Source organism: Terrapene carolina, unplaced genomic scaffold, assembly GCF_002925995.2.
Source record: "Terrapene carolina triunguis isolate 2854851 unplaced genomic scaffold, T_m_triunguis-2.0 Scaffold85, whole genome shotgun sequence".
Taxonomy (NCBI): Eukaryota; Metazoa; Chordata; order Testudines; family Emydidae; genus Terrapene; species Terrapene triunguis.
In genome coordinates, this window is record NW_020664436.1 from 31216407 (window position 1) to 31240089 (window position 23683).

The 23683-nt window shown below is 39.2% G+C and overlaps 1 protein-coding gene and 1 long non-coding RNA gene across 3 annotated transcripts in view; one reads left to right on the forward strand and one right to left on the reverse strand.

Moving 5' to 3' along the window:
* Positions 1–13552, forward strand: part of LOC112103127 — a 93451-nt gene extending 79899 nt beyond the window's left edge. The window contains exon 3 of the long non-coding RNA XR_002907809.1: positions 13273–13552. This is a non-coding gene — a long non-coding RNA (uncharacterized LOC112103127). The remainder of the gene's footprint in view (positions 1–13272) is intronic.
* The window catches only part of PACRG (parkin coregulated), a 469474-nt gene that overhangs the window by 7955 nt on the left and 437836 nt on the right, over positions 1–23683 (reverse strand). The gene's annotated exons all lie outside the window — the stretch shown is intronic.

Here is a 23683-nt window from a genome sequence, read left to right on the forward strand (position 1 = left end):
AGGGTGCTTAAAGATAGAGAAGGAGATGAGTGTGGAGGGATGTGCAGATTCTCCAAGAGGTATTTTGTGTATGTACACAACTAGTATTGAACACTAGTACTTATGACGATTAGAGGACTGGCAGCTCAGGAAACTTAAGTGTGCTTATTTATTCTCAAGCTAGGTATACAGTGCAGACAGTTGCAATATGAGCTTCTTAAAAATCCATAGCAATAACCTTAACCCTGACCTCTAAAGCAAAAAATATTTCATTCTTTATACTGATATCTCTTTTAAACAGAACTAGGCAAACTTTGTCACCTGAACCAATGCACATGAAGGTTAGAAGTGTATGACCCTCCCAAGGGTTGAATTTGCATTCCTTTTATGAACAACAGTATGAGAGTCACAATAAATGAATGCTCACCAAAAGCCAGTTAATAAACATGCATTTTTCAGCAGAGAAAGCTTCCATTTGAATTGGTGGCAGCTTTTCAAACAAAATGAAGTATGTATATGTTTTACATTATTGGCAGTAAGCCAAACTTTACAATAAACTGACACATAATGCTGCAGTCTTTATTTACAATGGAAGATGTGATGCAGCTAAAAGATGGCAGGAAGGTTATTCTCTTGTCATTAGCCTTCTCTGAGTAAACTGTCTCTGCAGATGCACCATTTTTGTACTGTGAATGCTGAAACCTTTTGAAAGCTGTAACGCCATGGGCAGCACATACATACCTTATCCAGAACCAAATGTTTTGACTGAGGCTATAAGAATCCTTGTTTCAAACTGGCCCCTCCCCAGTTATTTCTGCTTTGCAAAAGTCTCTCTGAACTTGCAGGAAGGTAAGTAGCTGGGGAGAAGCAAAGGAAGAAACACTCAGAACTCCAGTTATAGATGAGTTACCTTCATTTCTTCTTTGAGATGATGTCCCCACTCATTTGGGACTTACCAGCTGTAACAGACCCAGGTGGAAGACAGAGGAGCACTTAGTTCAATAAAGACTGAACTCTCCAAATGAGCATCTGTTTTAGCACCAGTACTGACAGAATAATGTTGACTAAAACTGAGAGTTGAGCTCCTCATAGCAGCCTTACAGAAACGGGCAGGCTTTTAAACATGCTGTAGAAGATGACTTTCTTCTCATAGAATAAACTCTGAGGATATCTGGTTATGGACCTATGTATGGTTCTAGTGGGTCTGAATTCAGAATATGCTCTAGTTAGAAATGGTTTTCCCTTCAGACTTCCCCACAAAAGCAATGAATAAATCAAAGGAGATCTCTGAAAAGGCTTTGCCCTACCCAGACAGGTCAGAGTTCACTAAATGTTCAGTTAGTGCAATATTGCTTCCTCAGGCAAGTCATGGGATTTTTGGAAACAAGATGAGGTTAACGCACTGGTTAAGGTGAAATTGTGATGACTCTTTGGGGAGAGATGTGGAGTGGGAGTGCAGCACCGCCTTGTTCTTGAGGAAGATTGTGAAAGGTGGATTTGGAATGAATACCTGAATCTCACTCATTCACCCTTCACACTGATTTATTAGCCACTAACAAAGTAACTTTCCGAGAGAGGTAGTATGGAGAACATTCCCCAACAGACACAAAGGGAAGTAATAAATCTTGGTTGTATTACATTTATATTCTATGACTGGTGAAATTCACAGTGTATAGATCTGGGATCTGCCAAGAAGAACCTCTTACAATATAGTTGTGATAGAAGATTTTCCTAAAAGATATCACATGTATATGCAGGAAAGCATGAGACCTAGCATGATTAATTGATTCTTGGGATTGCAGTACTATTATTATCTTCATGTCCATGAATCTCTCTTCTAGGAAAAAAGCTACAGATGCAAAATAAATAAATAAATAAATAAATAAAGTCAGTCCCTGAGTTTGTAAGAAATTGACTTCTCCTGCACCTTGATATGTAATCTTGCTAAATAGTGATATGCTTGTATTCCACAGTGAGCAGTTATGTGTGGGGCTACTACCATATTGTGAAGTAAATCCACTCTACCCAGCTGCTAATCAAAGTTGCTGCAGGAGCTGAGATAGGTGGTCTGTCATGGGAGTACCAGCTCTGGAACTGTCTGCCACTTTGGATCTACCAATAAGAACCTCTCTGAGTCTGAAAAGCTGAGAACTAGATTGTGGCTGTTGGTAATGGCACTAGAAATTAAACTTTAGAAGCAGGGATATCCCATCATTCTGTGGAGAAGACCAAATGACATGTTCATTATGGTCTCTGGGCCAGCTCTACATATCTAGGACATAATCACATAATAACCGCAAGCAACAACAGAGCTACCATTCATAACAATGGGAGTTTTATACAAAGATAGAGAATAGAATATGTCCCTTATGTAGGATTCCATCCCTTCCCCCCCGCCCCCAATCTATCAAGAGCTTGGTACTGCCACTTAGGTCAGGCACTGGGCTCTAGATTTGGACCAAAGAGAGCAGAATTAGACATACAATGTGGCAACACAGAGAAAATGTTTTTCTCTGGATACTTATGCAAGCCTTTTTGTGATTAGTACATTTGCTACTTAATATAAAATCATCTCTTATTTTGTCATTTTTGTGATGGCATGATACTTTGTACAATGTGTTTTCAAAACTGTGCTCCTAAAATTTTTCCATAGGGACTACAATGTAATGTTATTAAGACACTTAATGTTTCCAAAACTCTAATGCAATGGTGTATAATCTGATAAATAAATATATAAATAAATAAAACTGGTTTACATAAAACCATAAAATCAGAAATTGCTAACATTTTTTTCTGAGAGATTGTTATTGTTAATACACTTTCCAATGTTTTAACAGGAAAAATGTTTTCATATAAGCAAGCATAATTTTCCTATTTATTTTGTTAACTATTGTATTATTCTTTTTGTTCATTATTTTAAGATAATAGTATTGTTCTTTCAAAAATGATATCTCATTATCTCCCTCCCCATTTAAAACTATATTTTTGTAAAAAGCAATAGTAAAATATATTTACAGGAGAGGGAATAAAGAAGGAAGTTTGCTTTACTGTATCTATGCTGTTATTCTGTTGTTGGCAAGTATATTAAAAAATGTCTAGTACTACTATTTGAGACAATTTTTACATTTGTAGAACTGGAATAATCCACAAGCATATTATCCCCTATAGTCATATTTGTTTTCCACATCCAATGAATGTAATGTACACCAAAGAAAAACTCCACTGCTTTTCTTTTGAAGAGGGCATATGAGACACACAGCGGGGCAAATTCTCTCTTCCTTTAGATCTATAGTACTTTACTGAAGTCTAGGGAGTTGCATGGTTGCAACGGCAAGCAAAACCTGACCCAGTGACTTAGAAGTGAAATATTCCTGGCACTCTTGTACTTAATATATTTATTGTATATATTTTTGTCTAAAGGCTGACCTAAAACCAAACTCTGGATCGGAACAGCCCCAAACTTGGGAAAAATCAAATCTGGATGTGAACTTTGCTTCTCAGTTTACCTTCTCTCTTTACCTGCTGCAGATGTTCTGGGAAGGCAGGAAGTGAAGTAGTACTAGCTGTGTAGTGGTTATCAGAGCCATCCTCGAGAAGCAGGGCAGAATGACTTAGGGCATGTCTACACTTACCTCTGGAGCAATCGATCCAGCGGGGATCAATTTATCGCATCTAGTGAAGACGCGATAAATTGACCACTGAGCGCTCTCCCGTCAACTCCAGTACTCTACCGGAGCAAGAAGCTTAGGCGGAGTCGATGGGGGAGCGTCAGCAGCTGACCTACCACAGTGAAGACACCACGGTAAGTAGATCTAAGTACGTCGACTTCAGCTACGTTATTCACATAGCTGAAGTTGCGTAACTTAGATCGATTTACCCCCCTCCCCAGTGTAGACCAGGCCTTAGTGTGGATGCTGGGGAGAGCTTGGTGGGCTATATACTGCCAGTCCTTAAAAGGTAGGGTGACCAGATAGCAACTGTGAAAAAACGGGACAGGAGTTGGGGGGTAATAGGAGCCGATATAAGAAAAAGTCCCAAAAAATGGGACTGTCCCTATAAAAATGGGACATCTGGTCACCCTATTAAAAGGGACCAGTGTGAACTCCCAACTAGCATATGACACATAGGCTAGGTCTACACTACAGCGCGGGGTCGACCTAAGATACGCAACTTCAGCTACGTGAATAGCGTAGCTGAAGTGGCATATTTTAGGTCGACTTACCTGGCTGTGAGGACGGCAGCAAGTCGACCGCTGCCGCGCCACCGTCGACTCCGCTACCACCTCTTGCCGCGGTGGATTTCCGGAGTCGACGGTAGAGCCATCAGGGATCGATTTTATCGCGTCTTCACTAGACACGGTAAGTCAATCCCTGATAGACCGATTGCTACCCGCCGGATCGGCGGGTAGTGAAGACGTGCCCATAGTCTGGGCGTCTAAACCATGTCTCCTTGGGAGTATGAGGACAGGCCAATTAGCATAGAAGGGAAGTCGCCCACCTCATGTTTTCTTGAGTTCTAGCCATGTATCCTGACATACTACTGTGCTAGGGTCGAGGGACATGGGGTCAGAGGCTCTCTATGCAACCCTCAGCACATCCACACAGAATATGACCCCTTTATGTTCTCTATAAATACTACTACAAGTTTATTAAATTCGTCTTTACAATTTTAACCTCTAATTCATTGTTCTCAGCTTCTATGCCTGACACCTCTGATCCTCAGAGAACCTTGAATCTGTTGACTGAAGCTGAAGATTAATTTATACATATGTGCACAGGTGGGGTAGACAAGAGAGAAAGAGAGAGATATTGCTGGATGCTCCAGGTCAACTTGACTAGTCTAGAGATTTCTTACAAACAGCCAGGAAAACAGTTAACTGGCATTGTAGTGTACTGTCTGGTTGAATATTTGTCAGTTTACATTTTCTTATGTTATAAGGAAGAATGAAAGTAAAACGCTGTGAAGAAAATCGACTTTGGTGACTAAAAACATGCCTCCTGAGCATACATATGCTTGCACTGTATTTAGTTTTACATTAGAACCAATCAAACAACCATTTCCATGAGCAGTTGGTTTTTGTAAATATGTGGTATCTCGGTCTAGTTTAAAAGATGACGTGGAAGAGGAAAATGACAAGCACCCAAGTGGGAGAGCTTTTAAAAGAAAGATCCTCTTACACTTTTCCTGAAATGCTTATTCTTCACTTCTTCACTTTGGGTACAGTCAACCTCCTGGGAAGAGATGGAGAAGTGACACCTCACAAAATGCCCTCTCTATCTCTCTCCACAGATGGCTGTTTCATCTTATAGTTTGTTTTATGATAAGGGAAGCCTTGCGTTTAAAGGCCTGTGTCCCAACTCTGTGGATGCAGTGCTGAATTGGTGCCCCTGGAACAGTGGCTCTGGAGTGATTAATAGAAAGCACAATTTCAGAAAATATTGTTGAGGATTTGCGGAATAGTGGGCCACAGTAGCTAATGTAGCATGGAGGCCTTTGAAGAAAATCTTTGAAAGTCATTTTAAAGAGGGAGGAATATACTATACTAGCTTCTCTCAAGTCCCGTTAACATGATGACTGTTAATAACTCTCCAATTATAACTGCAAATAATTCCCCATATATCACCAAAAGGCTGGGTCACTGAATGCTGATTTATGGAGGTTGCTTCCTGAACAATAATAATTATATATAAAATGTGCTAGCTTCTTTACTGACCAATAAAATAGACAGTCCTTTTACCAAAGCATTTACAGTATAAATGCAGACATGACAGAGGAAGTGGCAAGCAACAAACAATGAGGGAAAATAGGAAGATGGGAAGCCAAAAGATGTAGTCATATGGTCACGGGGTTACTGAGCTTTGTTACAGGCATTTCTTGAAGGTTCTGATTTACATATACACAGCAGTACAATGATAGTCTTGCCATATATATTTGGAACAGAGTTTCCATTATAATTCTAATTTAAAAATGTCAGTCAAGGAGCTCTACAACCTTGGCAACTGTGTTTCTGGGCTGAGGGCGATCAGTAAACATTGTGTCGATTTAACTTTGTCTTGTAAAATGTGGTTTAGTTTTTATTTTATATGTGCCTATAACTTTTGATAGGCACATTGTGTAAATTAAAATAGGTATTCTGCAGGCACTGAAAACACACGATTTTTTACAAGATTTGCAATTTATCCTTTGCACCCCTGGCTCAATGCAGAAGGACTGTGAAGCATTTATGGGCCACGATCACAGTCTGGCTGGCTCCCTTGTGTAGGGTGACCAGATGTCCCGATTTTATAGGGACAGTCCTGCTTTGTCTTATACAGGCGCCTATTTCCCTCCCTCCAACCCCCCTGCCCCCGTTCCGACTGTTCACACTTGTTATCTGGTCACGCTACCCTTGTGGGTAGTCTCAGCTATGAGGCCAAGGAATGGGGTGAGTCCTTCCAGACCAGGACTGATGTACAGTGGCAAGCCATATAGGGAAGTCTGCATTGCAGCTGCCTGTTTTGTGGCTAAACCTAAAGCTTTGTTTTCTAGTGTTGTAAATCCAGCACTTTTTTTGAGCAATTTGTTAGTTTTAAAAATGACACCCTCCTATACTTGCAATTCCTTCTTCAGACCCACATTTAATGTGATGCCTAAAATAACTAATTTGGGATTATCTAAAAATCTTTATCTATAGGGAAGGCTGTATTAAAAACTTCAATTATGAGGACATGGCAAATTGCTATCTGATGTGTTTGGTGTTTCCTTCCCCCCTACCTTCCATCGCTAGCCTCTTTTTTTAGAATGTAAGCTCCCTCAGGGAGAGGTTGTGCCTTCTTTTGTGTTTGTACAGCAACTAGCACATTGTGAGTGCTACCGGAAACAATAACAAACAGCAAAAATGAAACAAAACCAGAAAAGACCTCATCTTATGTTGGCAAAATTAAAACATTTCCATCCATTTTTTTAGAATAAAAAGTCAAAGTTAATAATGAACTGGAAGAGAAGCCCTTTTGTTATGTTGTCAATTTAACCCAAAATTTTCAAACGTGGGTGCCTAAAGTTAAGCCCTAACTAAATTTGTAGACAGCTAAATAAGTGGGCTGATATAAACATTTCCTGAGCCTCTCCCCCCCAACTCATGAAATGAAAGCTGCAGATGCTCAGCACCTCTGCAAATGAGGCTGCTTACTTAGGCATCTAAATATATCTACCTTTAGATCCCCAAATCTGAAATGTTTTGCCTTAAATTATCAGTGTGGTAGTTCTACTTCTATTTTTATTTAATCACAGCTGTTTTTATTTCTATACAAAGTCAGCAGCATAAAAGTTACAAAACTCCTGCAGAACTTCTTATAGTTCTTCTAAATTGTTTGTACTGGAGTAACATGTAAAGGCCACAAACAGGGATCAGTGCCCCACCGTGCTAAGCATTGTACAGAGATAACAAAAAGATGATCCCTGCTCCAAAGAGCTTCCAGTGTGAGTAAAGACATAATCACAAGAAGATCCTTTAAAATATATAAAGAAAAAATAGAGAGAGTCACCATGAGGGAAAATGAACAACAAATATAACCCAGCTTTTCCTCTTGTCTGTAACATCCTCACTTTGTAATATGCTAAAAAAAACCCTCTCAATGACAAGGCGGAGAGAGGGAGCGAATGATGAGAGAACATTTAACTATGTTTAGAAGCCCCAGAAAGAGAAGCTCAGCAAAATTCTGCAAATTCAGCTTTACAAAAATGAATCCAAGTTGCTCAATAATATAAAGCTCACACTACACACACAAAAAACCAGATATACTTTCTGATTTTGCAACCTCTTACACACATATGTAAGAGGTTGCAAAATCAGGGCCGGAGTGTGTTTATCTTATTTCTAATAATATCCTAATTAAATAGATCTGTAAGGCAATCACATACAAGATTTGGTAGGGGAAGTTGAAGTGGGTGGCAAACTAGGCAGCAGTGACCATGAGATGGTTGAGTTCAGGATCCTCACAAAAGAAAGAAAGGAGAGTAGCAAAATACGGACCCTGGACTTCAGAAAAGCAGACTGACTCCCATATGGAACTGATGGGCAGGATCCCCTGGGAGGCTAATATGAGGGGGAAAGGAGTCCAGGAGAACTGGCTGTATTTTAAAGAGGCCGTATTGAGGGCGCAGGAACAAACCATCCCAATGTGCAGAAAGAATAGCAAATATGGCAGGCGACCAGCTTGGCTTAACAGTGAAATCTTCGGTGAGCTTAAACTCAAAAAGGAAGCTTACAAGAAGTGGAAATTTGGACAGATGACTAGGGAGGAGTATAAAAATATTGCTAGAGCATGCAGGGGTGTAATCAGGAAGGCCAAGGCACAATTGGAGTTGCAGCTAGCAAGGGCTGTGAAGGGTAACAAGAAGGGTTTCTACAGGTATGTTAGCAACAAGAAGAAGGTCAGGGAAAGTGTGGGACCCTTATTGAATGGGGGAGGCAACCTAGTGACACATGATGTGGAAAAAGCTGAAGTACTCAATGCTTTTTTTGCCTCGATCTTCACAGACAAGGTCATCTCCCAGACTGCTGCACTGGGCAACACAGTATGGGGAGGAGGTGAGCAGCCCTCAGTGGAGAAAGAGCAGGTTAATGACTATTTAGAAAAGCTGGACATGCACAAGTCCATGGGTCCAGATCTAATGCATCCAAGGGTGCTGAGGAAGTTGGTTGATGTGATTGCAGAGCCATTGGCCATTATCTTTGAAAATTCATGGTGATCGGGGGAGGTCCCGGATGATTGGAAAAAGGCAAATATAGTGCTCATATTTAAAAAAGGGAAGAAAGAGAACCCAGGGAACTACAGACCGGTCAGCCTCACTTCAGTCCTCAGCAAAATCATGGAGCAGGTCCTCAAGGAATCCATTTTGAAGCACTTGGAGGAGAGGAAGGTGATCAGGAACAGTCAACATGGATTCACCAAGGGCACGTTGTGCCTGAGCAATCTGATTGCCTTCTATGATGAGATATGTGGATATGGGGAAAGCGGTGGATGTGATATATCTTGACTTTAGCAAAGCTTTTGATACGGTCTCCCACAGTATTCTTGCCAGCAAGTTAAAGAAGTATGGATTGGATGAATGGACTATAAGGTGGATAGAAAGCTGGCTAGATTGTCGGACTTAACGGGTAGTGATCAACAGCTCGATGTCTAGTTGGCAGCCGGTATCAAGCGGAGTGCCCCAGGGGTCAGTCCTGGGGCCGGTTTTGTTCAACATCTTCATTAATGATCTGGATGATGGGATGAATTGCACTCTCAGCAAGTTCGCAGATGACACTAAGCTGGGGGGAGAGGTAGATATGGTGGAGGGTAGGGATAGGGTCCAGAGTGACCTAGACAAATTGGAGGATTGGGCCAAAAGAAATCTGATGAGGTTCAACAAGGACAAGTGCAGAGTCCTGCACTTAGGAAGGAGGAATCCCATGCACCGCTACAGGCTGGGGACCGACTTGCTAAAGGCAGTTCTGCAGAAAAGGACCTGGGGATTACAGCAGATGAGAAGCTGGATATGAGTCAGCAGTGTTCCCTTGTTGCCAAGAAGGCCAACGGCATATTGGGCTGTAATAGTAGGAGCATTGCCAGCAGATCGAGGGAAGTGATTATTCCCCTCTATTCGGCACTGGTGAGGCCACACCTGGAGTATTGTGTCCAGTTTTGGTCCCCCCACTACAGAAGGGATGTGGACAAATTGGAGAGAGTCCAGGAGAGGGTAATGAAAACAATTAGGGGGCTGGAGCACATGACTTACAAGGAGAGGCTGAGGGAACTGGGGTTATTTAGTCTGCAGAAGAGAAGAGTGAGGGGGGATTTGATAGCAGCCTTCAACTACCTGAAGGGGGGTTCCAAAGAGGATGGAGCTAGGCTGTTCTTAGTGATGGCAGATGACAGAACAAGGAGCAGTGGTCTCAAGTTGCAGTGGGGGAGGTCTAGGTTGGATATTAGGTAGGTTGACCAGATAGCAAATGTGAAAAATCAGGACAGGGGGTGGGGTGGGGGTAATAGGAGCCTATATAAGAAAAAGACCCCAAAATTGGGACTGTCCCTATAAAATTGGGACATCTGGTTACCCTAATATTAGGAAAGACTATTTCACTAGGAGGGTGGTGAAGCACTGGAATGGGTTACCTAGGGAGGTGGTGGAATCTCCACCCTTAGAGATTTTTAAGGCCCGGCTTGACAAAGCCTGGCTGGGATGATTTAGTTGGTGTTGGTCCTGCTTTGAGCAGGGGGTTGGACTAGATGACCTCCTGAGGTCTCTTCCAACCCTAATCTTCTATGATTCTAAGATATCAGGAAACATAGTGCCAAATGCCGCTCTCAGTCATACTGATGAAGCTTCACAGAAGTCAATGGATTTGCACGTGTGTAAATGAGAGTGGAATTTAACCCCCACCTCCGCAATACTGTTAATCAGCTTCTCATTAGAATCAAGAGGAATGACTATAGCCTCATTCTTTCTTACTTTTACAGTATGTTGGATAAAAGAAATTCACAAATGTCTAGTATTATTATAATCAGAAAAGGCACATTTTTGACCATTGGATACCACACAGAGTTTAGAAAGAAGTAACACTGAACGATAAGTAGCTATCTCTGGGAAATCAGCTTTTAACTTACCCTTATTTTATATGTAGGATGTGGAAATCAGCTTTTAAGCTGCTCTTATTTTATATGTAGATTGTGATTATAACCCTCCAGTAGCAAAGCAAGGCCTACACTAGACATTTTCTAATTTTTAAGATTGCAAACTAGATATCTAATACCTGGGTTTAAGTGGCATAATATGAGGAAGAGTTAGATTATAATAGTTACAACAACAGAATGTTGCTAACGCTTAGACTACACATGTATTTGTGCTGAAATATCACTACACTTATGTAAACAGATCTAGAATGAAAGTCAAGGAATGTCCCCACTGAACTAAAAACTTGGTTTATTTCCATAAGCCAAATAACATTTTCAGGAAACAAACTCTAAAAATTATTGATGTAGAACAGTTTTATTGCATCAACTGCAGAGCTCCACTGAAGAAAACAGAGAGAAGAAACCCTTAGGCCACATTTTGTGTGACCTAATTCTTTCAAGGTTGCATTCTGGCAAATTTTTAGGAATTGACAATATAAATGAACTACAGCTCCCACTGTAATGTTTTCACGGAATCTCTGCATAACTTGCAAACAGCGCACACTGCACCAAGACTACAGTACATAGTTTTTTTGTATGGTTTAATTACTTTTAGATGTAAATGAGCAGAAAAACAATTATCACTCATCCAGCAGGAGAAACAGCTACGCTTCTGTAAATTTCTGGTATTCTAATGCTGAGATTGTCAATTCTAAGTTTCAAAGAAGCTGTAATATAAACTGCAAGGCAGTTAATGGTTAGTCTATTAGATTGTGGTGGAACTGCAGTCAAGACAAATGAAGGAAAAAAGGGGGAAAAAAACTAATACGGTTAAATCCTGATTGGAGCTGCTGGTGCAGAGCTGGACTCAGCTATGAGCTCAGGCCTGTGTCCACTGAAGCTAACCCATTGAGATCAATGGGAGAAGGACCAAGCTCTGTGATTGTGCTAAGCATTTGCTCTTAGTGGATGGAATGTTAGTAGGAACATAGATTAACTTTATCCTAGTGATATAAAATGGTTTCTATATTAGTTCAAGGCAGAACATGCTAATTTCTTCTACATGAGACTAAATGACCAAACCAACAAATGTAGTTTAAGAAAAATAAACACCACGAATTATATAGTAAAAGAATTCACATTTCTTTCATGGGGAAAGTTTCAACTTCCCACCTTTTGCATGGTCACACCGAGCAACACCTGGTAACACTACAATTAGACTCACAGGGTCTGACTGATATGGCCCAAAGGGAGCAGAATCTTCCTGCATCTACCCACCATAAGTAAAGCTGGTAGCGCTGGCTCCTACGTCTCTTCCTGCGGTCCCAGTGTAGGGACAGGGATGGGTGGTGTTCTGACTATTCCCGGGCACAGATACTCCCTTAAATGCAGCTGCCAGCTGCTGTAGATTAGAGCAGCCCCTAAACTAGTCTAATGTATGTCTGGACTGAGAAGGAACCAGGCAGAGAATCAAAAAGCTGCAGCCAACTCTATGATTTCCCTACCCTTTCCTGCACCAAGCAGATCTTTGCTATAGCAAGGAAACTGGCTCTCCTTGTTTTTGGTATAAGCCGGCTTTCTTAGGAGTTTATAGTTCTGCTGTTTTAATTCACACTGGCCTGCCTCTGGATGCATGTTCACAGCAGGTGAATCTGTTTAAATTTAACAATGGCTTTAATTGGCTAGGCTGCATTTTAGTTAGCATATCAAAAATACTGCACCTTCAGAAACTAAAATATTGAGAGTGTTTATGCCACTAGAATTTTTTATAACTTGATCTTTTATGAAGTGTAAAAGTGTAAAACATAATAATATCATAATATTTCACCCCAATAATTATTTATAGACAATTCACAATAGTTTATCATCCACATCTATTGCAAGAGATGTGGGTTCAGCATCTCATCTGGAAGAGTTTATAAACCCCCGAATGATGAACTCATATTAGAGGCAATAGATATGGACAACAAAACTAATATGAATTGTCCAAAAATACATATTGTGGTGAAATACTACATAGGCAAATGTTCAATTTTCACCCACAGTCAGTTAAAATGGAAAGAGAAACATACCTAATGTTATATATGGCAGACTAGCATTTTTAAATAATTCAAATGCCAGAATCCTGTATAATACAGCTTTTCTATTTAAAATTGTGCATAAGGTTTACTGGTAGCATCTTAATAGGGGATAAGTGTTTGGTTAGCTGGTATTTTAAATGCTGTATATATGTTCACTTAGATGTTACAAATGAGTAGTGGAACACTATGTACATTTCAAATATGTTTCATAATGCAGATTATAAATGTGGTCTGGACATCAATTATGCACTCATTGATTCCTTCCTTCCTATTACTTAATCACTGTGGTGCCTAGGCAGCAATACAACTTGATAAAGGATCTTCTGGGTGAATCATAATTCTGTAATTCTATTCATATATTGAAAGACCAAAGGACCCAATGTGATGTCCATGTAGATTTTTTTTCCTTTTAAATTCCACAGTTAAAAATAGGGGCATAGCAGAAAATCCCTTTGATAAATAATATTAATAGTTATATGCATAGGAATATTTCTGATGGTAGAAACTGTGACAGGTTGTGGTCTCAATTGCCAATATTATGCAGGTCATACTCAGATATACTTCTCCTTTACCTCTAGCACAAAGAGCACCATCTTCCAACTATCCTAATGACTGGCTGAGATCAGCACTTTGATGAAGGACAACTGCTTGAATCTGAATCTGGGCATGATAGAGCTAACATCAGTGGGAAGATGAAACCATGCTGAAGAGCTAGCATCCTTCATCCCATCACCTGAAATGGAGAGTGTCTACCCTCAGATAACCAAAACAGTCTACAACCAGAGGATTCCTTTGGATTCCTCAGTGTTGCAGGCATAGGTGCTGACTCCGTGGGTGCTCCAGGGCTGGAGCACCCATGGGGAAAAATTGGTGGGTGCTCTGCACCCATTGGCAGCTCCCTGCCCCAGCTCACCTCCGCCTCCTCCCCTGAGTGCGCTGCTTCTCCCCCTAGCTCCCAGCTCTTGCCACTGCCAAACAGCTGTTTCGCGGCGGCAAGTGCTGGGAGGGAGGGAGAGGAGGGGGAACACGGTGTGCTCGGGGAAGAGGCGGGGCCGGGGTGGGGATTTGGGGAAGGGGTTCAATAGGGGGTGGAGTTGGGGCAGGGACTTTGTAGAAGGGGCTGGAATGGGGGCGGGATGGGGCGGGGCAGGGGTGGAGTCGGGGCGGGGGGCACCTACACTTGCAGGATGCTCTAATATCTAGTTATGCAAAATGCTTTCTTCCACCTGAGACTGGCTAGAAGGCTGCGCCATATCCTGCTGGACTATGACTTCACTATGGTGATCCATGGGGGTGATCCACATCTTGGAAACTTCCAGGCTGGATTACTGCAACTCACTTTCCCTAGCTATGAGCACAACAATTTTTTAAAACCTTTGATTATCCCAGAACAGAGTAGTCCACATCCTCAGCAATTATCAGCCTCACCTTATTGTTCCCCACCCCACTAGATGGGATCCCCACTGAATTCCAGGCCAAAGGCACATCAGTCCTAAGCCCTTCATGGAATTGTTCTTAGGAATTTTAAAGAACATCTTCCTCTCTGTGATGACAATCTCCCTCAGCTGCTACATTTCTCATTAACTATGAACTCAACAATTAACTCAAGGGTGAAGCTCAGGAAAGCAGGAGACAGGTCTCTTTTAGAAACAGGACAAAAGTTTTAGAACTCACTACCAGAAGAAATTACAATGACCACAAATCAAGTAACAAAGCAGAAAACTCCCTTCTTGAACTGAGAGTTTCCCACAGACACAACTAAAATCAGTAAAGAAGAGGAAAGAAGGAGATATAAAAGGAAAAAAATGAGTGATGGCATGAGACCACTGGCCTATTGTGATTTTGATTATTTATTCTTTAGAAAGCCCTCAAATAATATCTATCTATATACTATAAATAGTTTTGTTGGGATATATTGACTTAATAGACAACTACATAGTTTCTCTTTTTTCAGATTTACATTTAAATAACTGACATTAAGTAATAAATGTTTTGCGGTTGTTACTATAGTCACAATTGATTGCAATGGCTTCCAAAAAAGGGAAATGCTGCAAGTTAGGAAAATGTGCTGTTTAAAATGCATGTCTATAGTACTTTGTATTTGTAATAAGATATGGGTTACAACTGTGTAATTAACTGACAGTCAATTATAAAGCTTGAAATTAAGTGAAGGCTGTTTATTTAACTGTTGCATTTTAGTATGTTTTTGTCGGGCAAATCAACAATAACATGGAGGGTGTGGAATCATAACCTCAGAAGTAGGGTCTAATCAGTATGCTGATCTGTGCCTCGGTTTTGTTCTCTTGAGTTATGTGCATTTTCCACTTTTGCGCCTAACAAAATCTCTGAAAAAATGTGAGAACAAACTTTCAGAATGTTCTTCACAAAATGAAAGGCCAGATCCACAGCTGTGTAAAGCAGCTTCATTGGAGCTACACCAATTTATACCACCTGAAGACCTTGCCCAGAATTTTCAAAGCATTCTACCTCTATTAATTACTAAAATAAAAGCAATAGTCCTTATCAAACCTAATTACATTCATTATTTTCTGAAGTCATAATGTGCATTCTATGTTCCTAATGGCATTTGGAAAAACTTAAAAACTGTGCAGAAACTTGAGGTCTTAGAGTATGGAGATCAAGGACTGATCTACAGAGGTGGATCCAAAGTCCAGCATTCACATAGGGCTTGTTGGCTTAGCAGCAGAGTAATGTTTTTTGGGAACACATTACAATAGCTAATGTGTACTATTCAGTTTGGCTTCAGAGAGAGAAGAAAGGTATTAGTGTGCAGGAGAAAAAGTGAACTTTTTGGATAGGCAGACTGTGACTGGAACCCTGGATGCAGAAAAAAAGCCCACCGTTGGATGCTATGTGCCTCCCTGCAGCAATATGTATAGTAAATACAATTTATTCTCATTGGTCTGATTCTACATACCTCACTCACATTAAGATGCATTTAGAAATGGAAGGAGTCACATTTTAAACCAATGGGACTCTTCATGTGAGTGATAAGAAGGGTCATGGTAAGCATGTGCCCCTTAGAGGTGGCTAATGACAATGTAAGGCAGTGGATGAGCTCTTCCCTGCCATCTGTTGATGAACTGGGGGAGAAGACCTCAGGAGCAGACTGTATTTGCATAGACACATCTACTTTGCCTCGGTGATCAGCTGGCAGCCCTACCTGGCCAAGGTGATCAACTTTGCCTGGTTTGTGTTAAAATTCACTTAAGTCTTGGATGAAGGAGTAATAAAATGTTATCTTTATTGCATGACTAAAGGGAAGCAAAATTGTTGCTGTACTGTCCCAAATTAATGCTGTGTTCCCTCTCCTCTTAATAAAAGTTTTCTTTTGTTATACACAAACTCAATGTTTGCAAGTAGGGAAGGAAGCATTGCCTTTTAGAGGCACCAGGTCTGCTGGTGTGTTTTTCCCAGGTTTTGGGGCAGGTGCTTGAGTTTTGTATTGTTAAGGGACCTGTAATAAATGACTAAGGAAGAGGTCCCTGCTAACTTTAAGATGTTGGTGTCAAATTCTGTTCATGTATACGTGCATGGGATTCCTGTTATAGTCAGTGGGAGGTGCAAACACCAGCACAAATAAAATTGAGGCATACTGATCTATGACAAGGCAGTTAATACTTTTGAATGACATTTCTGTAATCTATTTAATGCCATATACCTACTAAATTGACTTAAATGGAATTTGCACATTTGGATCCAAGTGCAAAATTTGGCCATTTGAACGTAAATCCTCACTTATACTCCAGCTCTACATTTTAACGGTTTCTTATCCCTACCTTTCTTAATTGTACCAGCACACTAGTTAGTTGCACTATATTTTATGGGGAAAAACCATAGTCAGACTATATTATTTTGTCTTAAGGATAAATTAAAGATTTTATTAGCAAGCAAGAAAGAAAAAAAGATCCAAAATTCTTCTCTTCACAAAGATGTTATCAGCTGCAGACATGCCTTTCAAATGCTCCAGCAGAATTTGATGTAATTTTTGTTAGTATGGTACCCATCATTGCTTTATGCTGAACAATTAAACTGGTTAAATACATTGGTTCCCTGCATATAAGGAAATGAAAAGTACACTCTCAGCAAGTTTGTTAGATTTAATTGAATTTAGAATGCACGCTAGAAATGAGGTCTCATTCCTTTTTCTAAATTAGTAGATCATAAGGTTAGCTTAAGCAGAGCTCAACTTTCATACAGTATTTGGATTATGTAGCATCACTTTTGAATGTCTTATTTTACTTTGTTTTTATAATTATAGAGTTTCTTGCCAGCATTTAAAAATGCTTTTATTTTGATTGATGCTGTTTTCTGAATGGCTCTCTTGATAGATTACATGTTTTTGAAGCCTACATTGTATGTGATCTAAAACAGGGATCTGAAAGAATAAATATATGTCTTTTGTGTCTCCTCAATCCCTCACCCAATGTAATGGGCCCTAACTAAAACCCCAGTTTCAAAATGCCCTGAAGTCCAGCATGATTGGATCCAGATCTGACAACATACATAGGCTGGCATACCCTCATATTTATAATAGATCCTACACAATTATCTCTCTTCCTGATCATTTGGCGGCAGATTTTGGTCAATGTGCATTATTAACTCCTACAGCCCTCATTAATATGACTGCCAGGGTTTCTTCCTGCACTCAGTGGCTCTAGTTAGTTGATACTGGCATAAAGACAAACAAAACCTCAGAAAAATGTCAAACAAGAGGCCAAGTGGAAAGCACAGCATCCCCTCTAAAATCAGTCAGTCCAGGAAAAGAATAATAGTTAAGCATTTCTCTCTTTCAGCCAAAGCCCTGGAGGTTAATAAAACACACAAATTGAGTCACTAAGAAGAATGCTCAACTAACCCTGAAGATTTTCAAAAGACACAAGATGAAGATCATCCCCATTTATTCTGCAACCATTCAGCACCCATATGATGAAATCAGTGGTTTGTATGAAAAGTTAAATCATCTTCTGGATGAAGGCTGGACATGGTTCAATAAGATTATAGGAGACTTCTAGACTGAAATTGATATAAAGACAAAGTTGAAAGAAAGAAAGAAAAGTGCACATTAAGTTGATGCACTAACTAGCCATTCACATTCTAAATGAAATACATTTGCTGGTAACATTCCTGTTCCCATTTATTCACTTTACAAAATCATCACACAATTTGCCACAATCCATCATGACTGGCAGCTTGTGCTCAGGTGGAGCCTGGAACTGCAAAGCTACTGTATAAAAGAAAGGTTGCATGGCACCTGCCTATATTCTGTCTCTTTCAAGCCACATTGCATAGTCTTTTATTTGACCAACCACTGAATTCATTCATAAAGCAAGAAAAATGTAAATAATAATGAAAAGACAAATGAAAGAACACCCTGAAAACTGGAATGGGACAAAGCACTTCAAACAGAAATTTTCTTTTGGAGTTTGTTGAAGGTAGAGGAACGATTAACATATTTTTAAAAAGAAATAACTACAAAAACAAAGAAGTCCACTGACTGAGACTTTGCAGGACTTATGAGAGAATCAGAGAACCTCTTCTTTGCTTCCTGCACAGCCTTTCCATAAGGATCCAAACAGTCTTTATGACACAATAAAGAAGCTTCAGCTTGAGATTTCTGCCACCTGCTCTCTAAGTTTCCTCCTGTTTTATTTGTTGCAGGACACCTGTAAACCCAGGCGATATGGGAACGGAGCCAGAGAAGGAGGCCTGTAGAAAGCACCCAACTGATGGCTGAAGATAAAAAGATGATTATAGAATCCTACCAAAAGCTCAATGGAGTGATCTGTCAAATAAACCATATCTTCACTCAGGACCTTCTGGAAGTACTCTCATTCCATGAACCTCCATGGACAGTCCATCAAAACAGAACCCGGTCCCTAACAGGGAGTTGTATTGCATGAGGTAATGATCGGTCCATGATTCAGGCAAAATTTCTTACTGTCTGACCTCCAATCTCAGCCCAAAAACTAGATCAAATGTGTGACCAACCACGTGAGCAGAGCCAGTAATCCCCTGGGATAGTCCCATAATCATTATGGTAGCCATAAAAGCCTTACAAAAGCACTTTAAATAGTATTCCAGGTAAAACATAAGCAATTAGTTACTTAGTTCAGACTACAGCCATTATATTTATGAATCAAATTACTGTCCACAAGTCAAATGGGAGGTAATCAAAATGTCATTAGACAGCAAGGCCCTGATTCAGGAAAGCACTTAAGCATGTTTATCCCTGTTCAGGAAACTACTTAAGTATGCACTTAACATCCCATTGAAGTTAACAGGACTTAAGCACGTGGTTACATTCTTTTTCTGAATTAAGGTGCTTTTCTGAATCAGAGCCTAAATGTCCATGATTCAGATTACAGAATTAGTTAAATTAAATTAGAAAATCTAATGTTAAACACTGAAACATTTTAACATCCCTGTTCATTCAGGGTCACATCCTGTTACTGATTTTTGCATGTTAGTTTTCCGTTACATTTCAGATGTATATGATATGAATTTCAGTGAATTGAAACAAAGATGATACAACTAATCTGTGCTTATCTCATGCTGGTGCTAGCAATTCCTCTAACAGGCAAAAACGTGTGGTAGCTTAGTTAACACATCACACACATCAGATGTGTCACATTCTTTGTATGCCACAAAATATTGCATTCCCTGCTCCTTTTATTTGTAATCTAGCTTCTTAGTCACAGTAAACCTGACTTGATGGATGGCTCAGCAGTGAAGGTACATGATCTTTGGTTTGTATATCTATCTTTTGGAAAGCACTGTTTGGGATAATCGATTATGTAACAATCTTTGGATGAACTGTGTGACCCTGGTCTTCCAACAAAAACATAAATGTACTTTAGATGGGGTTAGTCCCAATTTGTTTGCATTCACATAAATTGATAGGATTAAGGTCTGTGTTTGCCAGCTGGAACAACGCATCTTAAAAGTAAGAACACACATATAAACTATAACCCCAGATACCAGACACATCACTGGCTTGAACAGGGAAAGTGCAGATCTGAACAATCCTCCCAGAGCCAGATCTAAACAGAAGACAGAGGAGGATTTAAAGTGGGATCAAGTGTGCTTCTTATTCTCGAGAGATTCACAGGCAATTGGCAAATAGACCTGTGCATCTCTCTAACAGAGCTTTAACCTAACTTACATCTGAAATTGAAAGGCAAATAAAATATTGTAAAGGATTTTAGATCCAGTACCAAATTATGAAACAAACATTTTTAAAGCACCTTGTGGCATTAGAAAATGTACTACTGATGGGAAGCTATTCCATTAAATAAACCTGATTTTCCACAAGTTATGGGCGATCTAGACTAGGGGCTTGTCTACGTTTACAGTGTCACTGTAGCGCTTAGTGAAGACACTACCTATGCCGACAGGAAAGCTTCTCCATTCAGTATAGGCATCTCACCTCCCTGACAGGAGAAGCCCTTCTGTCAACACAGCGCTGTCTACACTGAGAGTAAGGTCGGTGTAATTGCGTTACTCAGGGGTGTGGATTTGCCACAACCCCGAGTGATGTAGTTATACCAACATAAGTAGTGGAGACGAGGGCTCAAGCTTGATCCTACAAACATATACCCACATGGTTGGTTCCAATGAGTTAAGATGGAATACCTCACAGGAGTAAGCGTGTGCAAGATTAGCCTCCTTTATTATGCATGAGTCAATACTCCCAACTTCTAAACCTGAAGAACATATAGTGAAATCACAGAATATTACTAAAATTCAAGCCAACGGGAATTAAATTTTTTGTAATGAATGAATGCAATTTTGTAATGAAAATAAACAAAGGTTATAAATACAGAAATTGATATGCAGATGGTGATGCATACGTGAATTAATTTCTATAAACACTTGTAAACTTCTAATATACTTCTGAAAAGAAAAAAAGAGAAAATAGACTAGTCTATCATTTAAAGTTAGAGCCAAACTTTGCCCTCAAATATGTCCACACAACTCTCATTAAAGCAAACAAGAATTGTGCACCTATGTCTGAAGGAAGAAATGACCCCTTTCAAAATCTGTTTTTTTGGGTGCACAACCACAGGCCCCTTAAGGGGCCCAATTTTCAGAGGATGGCTATTTAGTACTTCCTGAAAATCAGCCCCTTTAAGATGTCTCCTGTTGGGCTCCCTAAAACTGAAGCATTCAAAATCCTGGTCACTTTTGAAATTCTTGCCCTAGATATCCTATTAAAGGTAAGGCTTTATTTGCTTAAAGATTTAAAAACCCCACAACATTTTCAGGACATTATCATACAAATGATTTACCAATGTCTTGTACTGATTCAAAGAAACAGGTTGTTTTCTATATGTAGAAAGCTATTCAGAATGTAAAAAATGTAACACCAGGGAAAATTAAACAATGTGATGGTGGTTAATACAAAAGCCACATAGATAAATATTATGGGCCACAAGCTATAGCTTGCATTTCCCCGGTCAGAATGAAATGATGTAATCGATTGGATGATACCTATCCTATTGCAATTTCTGTATTAATTTTCCTTTGCTTCTTTTTAAACTGCATTTCCTTCTCATGTATGCTAAAATCCTATATCTATATATATATATTAAAAATCTTAGCATACAAGTTATTACTGAACCTTTTGTAGAAAATATATTTTAGAACGTTTTATTCCTGTTAGAATTAATCACAGGGGGCTTAATTCCCATGGAAGTCAGTGTGACTACTCAGCTAGTTAAGTACTAGCCTGGGTTTAAGTGTTTTGTTGGCTCATTCTCATCACTTTGCAGGATTGTGCCCTATCGATTAAAAAGTCATTTAAACCAGAGTTAACTAGTTCTCAAACTAGGGACTGACTATGAGACTGAATTCCTTACAGATCACATGTATTAGAGAATGAAATTAATTTTGGATTTAAAATGGCTCAAGCCAAATCCCTGGATCTGAACACCCCATTTTGAGGAAAACAGCATTTCAAAATTCAGATCTGGATCTGAATTTCACAGCTGGACCTCTCTATAATGAATCAATCCAAAACATAGGACTGGAACAACGCTGAGCTTTGGGGTGTTTGAAATTTGGATCTAGATCTAAAATTTGTGCCTTGAATCTCTCTCTGATTTTAATAGGAGTTTGTTTATATACTACTTAGGATCTGACCAGGCTTTATCACATTTAATTTTTTTAAGACCCAAATATAGTCGAAGTACGATCAGGAAATGTAATACAGTAACATCATAATGGTGATGACCCATCGTGTAGCAGGAAAGAAACAGGAATTAAGTTTCTGATCCAAGTACTTGTGTTTTAGGGTGATCAGAAAAAAGGTTAGAAAAGTTGAGCCTACAGGTGGGAAAAGATAAACCCTTTGTTAGAATTTAGATTATTTAGATCAAACTGAGCTCTTGTATAAATGGGTGCAATTCCAATTATTTCAATGCCTGCTTCTATTAGGTCTCAATTGCGCCTTTGTCTTCAAATGAAAACTTTCTCTAAGCTTTTTCCTTGTTACAAACAAATGTAGGCTTTCCTAAAATATATCCAAGTGCTAATACCTGCAAAATTGTCTAAACTTTTATTAAACCTCTGATTCATTGGAAACAGATCTGTAGCAATCCTTGAATATCCCTCTAAAACTGCCAGAGCTGCAAAAATTTTAGAATTTCTAGAAATGCATTTCTCCAGGTTTATTTTTTTAGTATTCATAAACTCATTGAAAGCTGATCTGTACTTTGTTAAAGTCAGATTTTGCCATATGTTAACTTTTCTATTACCATAATCTCCTTTTCCAGGTACTTTCCTGTTGGATGGACTTTCATTCTTTTGGAGTGGTGGCATTTTTCATAAACTATGAAATCTTTTCAGACAGAAGTGTTTTTATCTTGTTTCCCCCATTCGGCGGCACTCTTGCTGCTTTCTTCACTTGGTTTCCTGGGTGTTTTCACTAGTTTTTTAAGTCATCTCTAATTATCTTTCACTAATGACTTTTCTATCAGCACTTTTAGATTATTTTATGACTAATAAAATATTATTTCCAAAACAGTCTCCTGGAAATTTTATGGCAACTCAATGCTTTCTACATTAAAATTTAAAAATCTTTACTCAGACATTAGTTCATAAATCCAATAATCACTGTTTTGTGACAACCAACTTAGAAATGTCTAGCCACTTAGCCCAAAGGAATTCTTTTTTAAGAGTTCTGATTTCTTTGGGACTCTAGTCCATTTTTTTTTCAAAGATCTTTCATTCACTACAAAAGTGCTCTCTTATTTCTTCCTACTATTTTCTTCCCTTGAGACTTTCATTGTGATCATCTCTGTTTACAATGGTGTCAATGTTGACAAATGACACACCAGTAGTGGCAAATACTGTCACAGTTTGTAGCTATGCCATAAAGAGTAGGACCTTAGCATGTGAGATAACAGCTTGGGGATTACAATATAGGAAAAACAACCTTTTAAAACTTTGAATAGAAACCACAATGCACTCTAATTTACTGTAGAATAATTGAGTTTGTCTCTATTCTTCATTCTTATCAAACACTATTATTAATTATTTTGGAAACTTTCATGCAATTAAAGCATATCTCTTTTCTACCTGAAAACAAACATATACTAATTTTTTTAATAACAGGTTTAATGCTAGTAACTTGTGGCTTGTTTAATGCAGAAGCAACAACATAATAATATCTATATGTAAAAGAGCACATATTATTTTATATCTCTATCTCCAGTTTTAATTAATTGCCTATAGAAAATAACTTGATAATTTACCTGTAAATAGTATATTTGATTAGGAATTCTAAGATACATACAGTAACACAATGACTAGCTTACTTCCTCAAAATCATGGTCAGAAAGAAAGCAAAATGACCTTTTTACATGTTAATGAAAAATACACTTGACAGAACACAGTAATATGGTAGAGCAGAATCTGTTAAATGCAAAGCCCTTAAGCACTGAGAATGTCAATTAATTAATAGCT